The sequence below is a fragment of the Vulpes vulpes genome, chromosome 11, assembly GCF_048418805.1.
Source record: "Vulpes vulpes isolate BD-2025 chromosome 11, VulVul3, whole genome shotgun sequence".
Lineage (NCBI taxonomy): Eukaryota > Metazoa > Chordata > Mammalia > Carnivora > Canidae > Vulpes > Vulpes vulpes.
The window spans coordinates 81,812,742-81,824,887 of NC_132790.1; the positions used below are offsets into that span (position 1 = coordinate 81,812,742).

Genomic DNA, 12,146 nt, shown 5'->3' on the forward strand with positions numbered 1-12,146 from the left:
TCAAGTGCCCCCCTCAGTGCCCGCCAACCAGTCACCCCCACCCCCCGCCCTCCTCCCCTTCCATCACCCCTAGTTTGTTTCCCAGAGTTAGGAGTCTTCCATGTTCTGTCTAACGTTGGAGTATTTTTTAATCAAGTATTTACTACCTTTCTGATGATCAACACAGCTTTAAGAGCTCTGAATAACAAAAACTAAACTACTCGTAGCAAGCACTTTTGATACTTTTTGTACTCCCTTCTAGTCTTGTTTTTTTCCTCTGAGGAATCTTTGTTTCTTTTTGCAAAATAAGAACCACAACCCATATTTATTTATTTTTTCCCCTCATGTCACAAGTGCTTTCTTCATGTTATCAAATACTCTCTGGAAACATGGGACCCAGAACAGCTGCATGATACTCTATCGTGGGGACGCACCACAATTCACTGAGTCATCTTCCTACTGTTGGCAAAGAATCGCTTCACATCTGGGAAGTACGCGAAAGACCATTTCGTTTGACTTTCTTATTTTCCAGCTGAGAAAGCTGCATTCCCTGAAGCTAGCAATTTGTCCAAGCATGGCCAGCTGGTCAGAGGCTCAGCTGGGACCGGGCACTCCCAGACCCTGGCCTCCGCTCTTGCTGGCGTCACACGCTGCCTCCTGGGCCTCTGCAAGGCACTTTTTGGAACCTAACTGTAGGGCACTGCCTACATTCTTTCTAAATTACATTTTGTAATTTGGGGCTCATTATTCCTGCCTGTCGAGATCATTTTTTATCTTCTGTCATATAACCATTAGCTAATGGGGGACACTGTAGCCAACACAGAAATTGTGGCTTTCTTCTCTCATGATGTGCCTCCTAAGTCATCTCTGTGCCAACGAAGGGGAAATACTGTCATAACTTTTATCAGATAATTCCAATAGTCACCAGCAATTATAGGGAAGGGTGTTAATTAGCATACTTTGGTCCATGTTTCTCAGGGATCCCTTGGGTTCTGACATTCTGGGATCAGCATTCCAGCGGATGCCTGGGCTTTGCCCAAGGGCCAGTGCTCACAGGATGGAAGAGGAATAATTATTGGGTGGGGAAAACAAGAAGAGAAGGGAACCAACATTGGTGACCGACTCTGGACCTAGCTCCGAGTAGTGGGGTGTGGATGACAGAAACATCACGGGAGGGGGAGATTGCTGTGATTTTGGAGGAAAGCAGGTGGATTAGGGGTATTTCCCTTTTACTCAAAGTGTTTCATCCTGAGGTTGTGTCATTAAACTCTACAGGGAGGAATGTGAATTTCCACTTTTTCCTTGAGACACATTCTGTCCAATTTTACAAATTTTACAAATGCATCTTTGATATCAGTGTCTGCCATCACTAGAACAACTTTTTGAGTCATGTAACATGGATTTTTCCAGAATGCCATGTTCACTCTCACCTAAGTTATTTGAGATACAGCTCCTTCAATATCTGTCTTTGGAAATGTTGTAGTTTGGGTTAACATTTTTCGTTGTATTGCTTTTCAGAAAACACTAATTTCATACAAATGTGGTTGGCAGGTACCACAGAATGTGATGGTTTCTATTTATGGTTAATGTTAATCCATTGACCATATGGTAGTTTAAATTTCTGGTACAAATTCCTTTTGCATGGTGTTATAGCTCATTCCTGGACTGCTATAATTGTGTAATTTATTAATGTGAAAAATGGACTTTGAAATGTAATAGTCCAGAGCTAATATGGAGAGCTGGAGGGGAATTTAGTATGCTTAGAGAAGAGCCGTTACCATGGAAACTAATTCCTTTGAGTGATGTCCCAGGTCCCCAGGCTGCAGGGTGGTTGTGTGGCTGGATGATGCAACCTGAGTCCAAGGCTCAGCTCTGACACAAATCTCCAGGTGCCACAGGCAAGTCCCAATCTCTTTGTTGTTTAACCTTCCCATCTGTGACTTGAAAAAGTCAGACTAGTTCAGTGTTCACTAGACCTTGAAATATTAGTGACCAATAATATATTTGTCTAAAGTTTTTATTTTGGAATAATTTTAGATTTACCGAGAAGTTGTGACGATAGTAGAGTCGCCATATACCTATCACTCAGCTTCCTCTGATGTTAACCCCTTACATAACCGCAGCACATTTGTCCAAACTAAGAAACTGACATAGGTGTACTACTATGCACGAAGCTACAGACTTTCTTTGGATTTCCCTAGTTTTCCCACTAATATCCTTTTTCTGTTCCAGGTATCCAAGCCAGGATACTACATTGCATTTAGTTCTCATGTCTCCTTAGACTCCTCTCATCTATGACTATTTCTATCTTTGTTCATTATGACCTTGTCACTTTTACACAATACTGGCCACGTATATTATAGAATGTCTCAACTTGAAGTATTTTTAAAAAGCAAAACAAAATTGGAAGATTAGTCTAGGATTGGAAAAATTATACAAGTAAGGTGTATGAATGAAGTCTGTGTGTTGTGGGTGACAGAAAATTCTCCCTGAATAGTCCTGTCAAACAGGGAATTTATTGGCTCACGTAACTATAAAGGCCAAGGGCGTACGTGGCTTCAGCATAACATTTGTTTCCAGTTCCACCTGCCTCTTGGCTTGGTCCTTCTCTCCTCTGAATATTCAGGTCATTCTCAAATATGCACTCACCGCAAAATCGATTACAAGATGGTTTCCAGCAGCCCACATGGCTCTATCCAACCTGTGCGTGTGTGTGTGTGTGTGTGTGTGATACTCCCCTCTGCTCCACATTCACAACTAAGCCCTCAAAGGTTCTGATTTTACCATCTACACATCCCTGAACCTGTGAGAAAAGATAATCACCTTCTGCTTCTGATATGAGGATCTGTTGCCCAGAGTTTGTGGCCACTGTCTTATGACCATGAAGGGAGCAAACCGACAGCTGAGGAGGACACAAGGGCCTTAAAGATGGATAAGAACCTGGGTTCTGGATGATGTCATTTAGTTGTGGAATTAATCAGCCCTAGATCTGGGTTGGTTGTAGGAAATAATAAATTCCCTTGTTGCTTAAGCTTCTGTTAGTTGAGTTTCATTTTACTTGCAAGCCAAAGCATCCTAAATGATATAATGAAATTGCAGATTTCCTTGTTGGATACAGAATATTACCTGGATACAGGTTTGCTTGTTTGGCTTCTCTATTTGACAGAATAATACAAACTGGACTTCAACATTTTCTGGCCCATAGTTTTCATTAGAATTATTGTTGAAAACTCCAGCTTCACATAGGCATCTTGGCAAAAACAGAAGTGATATTCATTAATTTCACACAATATAGGGTATTTGAGTAGTAGGGCCAATGTTTCTGGTTGCTTCTTCCCATGAAGGCAAGAAGCAAGCTGTGGGGACAGGCCAGGGAGGGGGCAGGAAGGGGTCTTCAGGGTGCTCCTCACTCAGAGCACCTCTAGTACACAGGCTTCTGCTCACCCAGTGGGCACAATGTGAAGTTGGTCAGAAAGGGACACCTTGTCTGGAGAAAACTTTCTCATGAAAAACATTTGGGCATCTGGGCTGAGGTGACTTCTCTAAGGCCTTTTCAACTAGGGCTTAGCACTGCATGATGTGATGGTGGGGATGCCTCCATGCCAACAGCAAGGGACTCTTTCTCCCAGTTTAATAATCACTAAAGTAACAAGCATTTGAATAATAAAGATTTTTTAAATAAATATTTTTATAAAAGGATAAAATGGTTTTTTAAATAAAAGGATAAAAGTGATTTTTAAAAAGGTTTGAAGGCCTCCAGGGTGGCTCAGTCGATTAAGCATCTGCCTTTATCTCAGGTCATGATCCTAGGGTCCTGGAATGGAGCCCCCGTATCCGGGGGCGGGGGTTCCTGCTCAGTGGGGAGTCTTCTTTTCCCTCTCCCTCTGCCACTCTGCCGGCTTGTGGTCTCTGGCGCTCTCTCTCTCTGTCAGATAAATAAACAAAATCTTTAAAAAAATAAAAAAATAAAAAGGTTTGAATTGGCTTTTAAAAATCACTGAAATTAAAAAAAAAAAAAAAAGAAGAAGAAGAAGAAGAAGAAGAAGAAGAAGAATGTAATTACTGAGAGAACAAACACCAGCCCATGGTTTCCCTTTAAAGAGTAATGTTTTCAAGAGCTAAAGGACTGACAATTTGGAAATGCACTGGCTTCTCCCCTCATTACGCCTTATGTACATTCACTTCTTTTTTGAAAGATAACTTTTAATTGCTTTTATGTACAGAAAACTCAACAGTGTACACTTAGCCCAGTTTGGTGGCCAGTTCTTTAGCCTTTGCCTTTTTGACCTTGGCAATGCAAGCCACCGACTTTGGACGGAGGATGATGCTTCCCCAGTGACAGCAGATCTCCTCACATCTGTCGTCATTGGTCCTGACATCTCCCACCTGCTTAGCCAGAGCTCCTTTGTCTTCCGAGTTAACTCGTGTGAAGGTGACAGTGGTACAGGTCTTCCTGTGGACCAGATGCCCCAGCCTGGCCCTCCCCTGATAATGTAGCAGGAAACCCCATCTGATGACACAGGGCAGGGAGGAGGACAAGCAGCTCCATGGGACCTACATCATGTGCGATCACTACCAGCTGAGCCTTCTTGTTTTTCACTAAGGTGGTGACAGTATTAACCCCAGCTTGAAGGACAGGAGGCCTCTGAGTGGAGACATCCCCTTTGCTAGCAGCTTTTTTTTTTTTCATCCAGAGCCAACAATCTCTGCTGCTTCTCTTGCTTTGTCTCTGGTTTGTATCTGTGGGTCAGCTTAAGCAGTTGAGTAGCTGTTTGGCCGTCCAAGGCCTGGGTGAATTGGTTACTCACAGGAGGCACTTTTATTTATTTATTTATTTTAAAAATTTTATTTATTTATTCATGAGAAACTCAGAGGGGGAGGCAGAGACATAGGACTAGGGAGAAGCAGGTTCCCTGCAGGGACCCCAGTGCAGGACTTGATCCTGGGACCCCGGGATCACGACCTGAGCCAAAGACAGACGTTCAACCACTGAACCACCCAGGGGCCCCTGCAGGAGACACTTTTAGACGTTTATAGTGAATAGCTCTTTGCGACAGCAGCCTGATGTAACGAGGCCATTTAACAAGGCGGGTGAGGTCCCTTTTGGGCTGGATGTCTTGTCTGATGCCAGAATTCTTGGCCTTCCCTCAAACAGAGGATTGATCACCTTCTTGGCTTCCTGATTCTTCATGACAGCAGGGGCCAGGGCCACCTTCTTCCCCTTAGCCTTCTTTCCTTCTGGCACATGGATGGCTGGAGGAGAGAGCTGCACTCATTTCTTTAATGGTGTATATGCATAGTTGCTTCTTGCCCCTCTAGCTTTTTAAAATGAAAACAATTTCTACTCTGTCCTTCCCTCCCACACACACTTTCTCACGAGCAGATACATACTTACATGAATACTCTGACGTCCTGTGGATCCGCATATTTTAGGCATGTACATGAAGCCATTTATAAGGGTTTAATCCATGAATCATAAACAGAAGATTCTCATTAGGAATGAGCAGTGGCCTCCTTAAGCTTGCATAGTACTTATAGTATTTGAAGGTGGAAAACTCTCAACATTTTATAGAAGGCTCATCAACACACAATGGACTCTGCATTTTGATATTAGACATTCAGAAATGGTATTCAGTCCAAGCAAGAGGCAGTAAGAGTCTGACGTGATAGCAGCACTGTATTCAGGGCCTGCCATAGAGCAAGCTGTCAAAAACATTTGCTGAGAAAAAAAATGACACGGTCCCTCCCATTTTTATGACTGAATGAGAGAAACAGTTATTCAGGATAAAAAGTCACAAAGCAGAGCTTTAGGGAGAATCTGTGACTTTGGTATAAACAGCAGATATTCCTGGATTAAGTGCTGAAACCATTTTTAAGTTACTCTGTAAACTTCAACAGGGCTTTGGACAGCCTCATGTGGATTTGTTATTTTTCAGCAAATGAAACTTCTTTTTTAGTGTGAAGCTGGCTCTGTTTCCTGAGCCCATTTTTCGGGGATTGCAGTTGTTCTCAGCAGCCCACATAAAGCCCTCAAGGGCCTGGGAGCTCACTCCATGGCTGAGGCTTACACTTTCCCTCTTAACTCTCAAATTAGTTTTACTGAAACCCTATCTTTATGTGGGTCAGGGCTTCCTTTTTCCTTAAAACTTCTTTTTTCACTTTAAAAACAAACAAACACAAAAAAACACTCCTATTTCCAGAAATTCCTTGCACTTCTTATTTCCTGTTGGCTTATTCAGAGGCATTTTTTGCTAATGAAATTTCAAGATGATTTCTTGAAACCGTTATAGAGTTATATAACTTTGCTGATTTAAAACTATCTTCTTTGCTAAATTCTTAACCGTTGAGTCTCTTTCTCTTTTCAGAGCAGAGGTTCCCTTTTAACTAATCATGGTTGTAACAGCAAAACTAAAATGGATTGTCTTGCCAGGTGGATCTCAGTATTGCAGGGTGCCAATCCATCCTGCACATTTCCCCTCCTCACCCATCCTGCACCTCCCAGTCTGATCCCAGACTTAACAGCCCTCTGTTCCATAACAATTATTATTACCACCTCCTGTTTTAATCCTGCTAATTGATACTACTTCACCTGAACCCCACTATGGACTCTGAGGGTCTACTATGGGCTTGTTTGGCGGCTTCTGGGACGTACTGTCAAGAAGAGAGCCTTGTACTGGTTATGGGGCCCAGTCTTTGATTCTACCTTGGTTTCCCCACCTGTAAAGCAAAGAGCCTGCAGTGGATGTTTTTATGGTTCCTTTACTCTCAAGGCCCTGATCTGTCCAGGCATGACGCCAGCCATTCTAACTACCTCAGAGAAGAAAATTCTAGACTTCATGGTTCTTTAATTTTTCAGCCCACTAACTCTATAAAAATTTCTTCCTTCCATCATATAAATCTTTTTCCATTCAGTCAAGGCCCGCTTCTGCAGCTACATGGATGAGTGGCGTTTATTTGCCCACAGGTAGGTGTAGATGCTTTCCTTCTCTGCTTCATCAATGCTGATGACCACAATTACTCATTTGTTTCCAGAATAAAGATGACAGGTATAATGGCATCGTGCAGGGAAGATGGGCTTAGGCTGGGGAAGAAAGCTCCTCTGCTTCTGGATAATCTTGGCTTTCTGAATTTCGTTTCCCCCTCTGTAAGGGAGGATCTGGCCCCCCTGGCTGCAGGGCTGTTTTGAGGATGCATTGAGAGGATGCACTGAAATGCCCACAGTGGGTGGATGTCCTCAAGATCCGTGATCACACTGGCTTGAGGAGGACAGGGATCTGGCTGTGCACGGAGACCCCTCAGGAGTAGCTTTTACCCCATGGAATCCTTGGTGGAATGAGGTGGGTTATAAACAAATGAAAAGGATAAAGTGGGAATAGAGCCTCTGAGAGACTCTGGCTCCCTGTGACTCTGTGGGGGTCCTGTGCAGGGAGCACTTATCCAGAACACCGTGGCTCGCTCCTGTGCCTTCTCCATCCTTGGGTTAAAAACAAAAACTTTCCCAAACTTTCCCATTCCTCCCTGGCCTGGCTGCGAATACTGAAATTCCATCCCGTGTTTGTTGTCACCCGCGGGCCCGTTTCCACGGTTACCCAGATTCCAGGCGCTGGCCCAGGGCCCACCACAACCCATCCCTCAAAGTCTCCTTGGCAGAGGACAAACATTCCTCCTCACTGTGACCGCGGGAGCCGAGAGAGGCGCACTCCACCGCCTCTCCACAGACCCGTCCCAGCCCCGTTCCTGTGGGATGTGCATGTTCTAGGTGGTTCTGTTCAGCCTCAGTTTTGGGGTTGTAAGCACAACATAACGATTTCCTCCATTTCTCTTTTCCTCATTTAAGCTGAGGAATTACTTTCTTGTACCAAACATTATACCCTTGGCAAAGACTCCAGATGGTTCTCATTAAAATTCCAGTTCCTTTTTTTTTTTTTTGCAATTCCTTTTCCCCCCCATTCTCCTCATACTGTTATGTCAAAAATAAACACTAGGATGAGGATTGAATGAGGGGTCTTGAGTAGAACAGTTCAAGTGAATGGAATCTTTTCAGAGCCCCCTGGTGTGGCCTGAAGGCACCCCCAGGTCTCCTTCTGACCAAAGGCCACCTCACCTCTCATGGGGTTTCAGAAATATGCACTCGTGGTAGGGCATATTTGATATTAAAGGTGCCCTTGGCCATGAGCTATCTACCTCTATAGGAAGGGAGGCAGAGGGCCAGCTGGGTCCTTGCTCCCCAGTAGGTCCTGGCCCTGGCTGCAGAGGGACTGGGCAGGGGGCTGCTGTCCATCCCAGTTAGTGCACACAGAAGCTTCAGAACATTTCTCAGGAGCCTGGCTCCCAGAGTGAGGCGCACTTGCTCTGAGGAGTCAGTGGGAAGGACTGCCAATACTTTTTTGCTTTTTTAGCAGTTTTGCAAGCCATGAGATTTGCCCCCATCTCTGAAAACAATCTGCTTGCGTCGGGAAAGTGTGTGTGTGTGTGTGTGTGTGTTCAAGGATGTGTATTTGAGGTACCTTTATTTCCAACTCTTTATTAGGAAAAAAGCTTTAAAATATGGAAAGGTTGAAAGAATAGTGCAAATGAATACCCATATCACTCAACCTAGATCCAACACATGTTAATTTTGTCATATTTGCTTTCTTCCTTTCTGGATAAATAGAGACATGACAGACAGATCAATGTCTATATGTCTTCTAGTTAGGCATTTGAAAATTGGAATCTTGCCCCTACAGTGTTTTATAACCTTTTAATTTATGTGTTAATATAATTACTTAATATATGACATTATATTTTTTTACCTTTTTGTTTTATTTTATTTTTTTTACATTTTAAAAAATTAAGTTCGTTTAATACATGACATTTTAATATAATAATTCTTATTGTAAAATATTCAAACATTGATAGTACAGATGAGAGGGTAGAAGCAAAAGCCCTGCCAAAGGCCCTCCTCTGCCCACGCCCCCCCCCCCCCCCCGCCCTTGGGGTAGCTTGGTTTGTGTCCTTCCTGACCTTTGTCTGTGTTTATCCAGACATACACATGTTTCAATAGAAACATGTTTTGTTACACGTGTTTTTAAACATCAATGAGATCATACTATACATGCTGTTTTGCCATTTATTTTTCACTTGGAAATATATCTGAGATCTTTCCATATTAGTGCTTGGAGCTTTGCCTCATTCCTTAACGACTGCAAAATATTCCAAAGAATGGTTGTACCGTAATTTTCTTAACTACCACATATTGATGGACAATTCAGCTATATATTATTATTTTTCCATTACTCACAATGACGCAATTGATATCTGTGGAAAATGTTTTCTTGGGGACATGTAGCAGGATTTCTCATTGACAGATGCCTGGAAGTAGAATGCTGGGTTTGATAGGATGTACATTTTATATTTGGGGAGATCCTGCCAAACTGCTCTTCAAAACGGTTGCAATGACACACACAACCTCCAGAAGAGGGCCCATTTTTCCCTTACCCTCAGTAGCACTGAATTTTAGCCTTCTTTTTGTTTACATTCTAATGAAAGAAATCATTTCATTGTTGGTTTAATTAGCATTTCTTCGATTTTTAATAAGGCTGACCATTGTGTCAGAGTTCAGCTACAGAAGACAGAAGCCTCTCTGCTTAGTTTATGTAGAAAGCTAGGTAGAAAAGGGTAGGGGAAACGCTTGATTTAAAATAGGGAATTGGGTGCTTCCAATTTTGTTACATCAGGTGGAAAAGCAGGACTGACTCTCAGAACTCCAGCTCAGAACCAACCCGCCAAAGGAAACGTTCCTTCCATGACCAGGAAACTGGGAATTTGGGAGGCTGTGCGTTAACTGCTGACTTGGTAATCTGGAAACCAGGAAGCCTCAGACACACCTGGCATCCAGGATCATACTGCCTCAGCTGCATTGTAGACACCCTACATCCTGTCCAAGCACCCACGAAGCTGGAGACTGCATCTAGACAGTGAGATTGCTGCTATGTTGATACAGGGGCAGGGGTGGGGGGTGGGCAGATGGACAAACAAAAAATAAGGACCCCTCCCCCACTTTAACCCTGTGTGCTACCAAGAGTCAATAGATTTCTTTCTTTTTCTTTTTTTCTTAATGATTTGATTTATTTATTCATGAGAGACACAGAGACAGAGGCAGAGACAGAGGCAGCCTTTTCAGGGAGCTCGATGTGGGAATCGATTCTGGGACTCCAGGATCATGCCCCAAGCCAAAGGCAGATGCTCAACCACAGAGCCACCCAGGTGTCCCGAGTCAGTAGACTTCTTGAGGGTATTTCTCCCCAGGGGAACCCAGGTTGCATGCAGAATCTCAGCTCCAGGGAAGCCTGGGGATTGTGAGGCATTAGTTTTTTAGGTTCCAGTGTGCCTCAAGGCAAGCTACAAGGTAGTAGGCATGGAACTGAATGAATCAATCTGAAATATCTGCCATAATCATATTTTCATGTTTTATATCTTTTTTTTCTGTGAGTTGCCTGATTATCCCTATTGCCCATTTTTCATTCAGGGCTACCATTTTCTTACTAATTTATAGAAGCTTTGTAGATTATCCAAAAAATAATCCTTTGTCTCTTATATATGTTACAACCAGCTCCTATTCTTTTAACTTTTTGTTTTTGTTATGCAAAGATCTTAACTATTTTTGTACTTTATGGTCCTTTGGTTTTGTAGCTTACTTAGGAAGGCCTCTCCTACCTCAAGGTTCCTAAAGTATACAACTACATTTTCTCCTAACATCTTCAAAAATTTTTTAGATTTAATTCTTTAAACCATCTTGAATATGTGATGTGAGGTAGGGATCTAGTTTAATTTTGTTTGTTTGTTTGTTTACCCAGAAAGAAAGCCAATTGTCTCAGCATAATTTGTTGAATGAATTTATTTTTTGATCATACTTTAAATTTGGAGAAAGTTTTAAAACATAGTATGACCTCTTAGCTCTCTCTGATGCAGAACCAGGGTAAAGCTTTAAAAAAATTACCTTACCCCTTCACATTTTGGGTCTCTTTAAAATAGAGTTTTGGTGTTTCCTTAAGTACAGATATGACAAGATAAGTCCTCCTTGATTGTGTCTCCTTTTCCTTGAGACCAAGGTCTAAGTTCTTTTGAGTAGCTCTGTCTGTTCAACAACCCCTATGGGCCTTTCCAACATGACTTCCTGGCTTCTTCCCTAGAAGGGAGATCACATGATTTGATTTGGGTGACAAAAGCCAAAAACTTGTGTAGCTATCTTTGTCAGCATTTTCTTTGTGACATTGTAATATTCTGTTCCTGATACTTCTCTCACTTACTGGGTATTTCTCAATGTGGTCACCATTGGTAGTTTGGATAGAACAATTCTTTTTTGTAATATAGTTAACAGCCCTGGCCAACATACCACTAAATGCAGCAGTGTTCTCTGATATCCACTTCTCCATCATCCCAGTCATTGTAACCCCCCCCAAAAAACTTCCCATTTTGAAAGATATCAGCTCTACTCTTAGTTAGAAGGAAGAAAGAGAAGGAGGGAAACACTAGTATTGAATTGGAAATGAGAAGGTATCAACAAAAAGGCCCCTTGCCAAGTCTGCTTCTCATCTCTAGACTTATAAATTTAGCCTTTCAAAGGCTGTCTTTTCCATAAGGCTTTCCTGAATTTCCTCTGTTGTAGATTATTCCTCTTCTTAATACTTTTTACTTTTAATTTACTTTTAAATTTAATTTACTTTTTTAGGTGTAATCTGTATTCCCAATTTTGTGACCCTGAGATCAAGAGTCACATGCTCTACCAACTGAGCTAGCCGGGTGCCCTGATTATTCCCCTTTTGATTCCCCTCTTCTGTGGGAGAAGATTTCTATTATCAGTTTATTTATCCATCCACCCACTCATCCATCCATATGTCCATCTATCCAGCAAGTATTTCGTGAGCACTTGTAGTGCACCAGGAACACTGACCCCCCACTTTATAAAAAGATTGTATTTTATTCATGAGAGACACACATAGAGAGATGGAAACATAGGCAGAGGGAGAAGCAGGCTCCCTGTGGGGAATCTGATGCAGGACTGGAGGATCACGGCATGAGCCAAAGGCAGACAGACACTCAACCACTGAGCCACCCTGCTGTCCCATCATTGACCACTTTCTTCCTAGATTATCGCCCTTGGCATATGTGTTTTATCTGGTCTAACA

The 12,146-nt window shown here is 42.5% G+C and overlaps 1 pseudogene; it reads right to left on the reverse strand.

The window, feature by feature from the left end:
* Positions 1-4,221: 4,221 nt before the first annotated feature.
* On the reverse strand, positions 4,222-5,405 carry LOC112932553 (large ribosomal subunit protein eL8 pseudogene; annotated as a pseudogene).
* Positions 5,406-12,146: the final 6,741 nt, after the last annotated feature.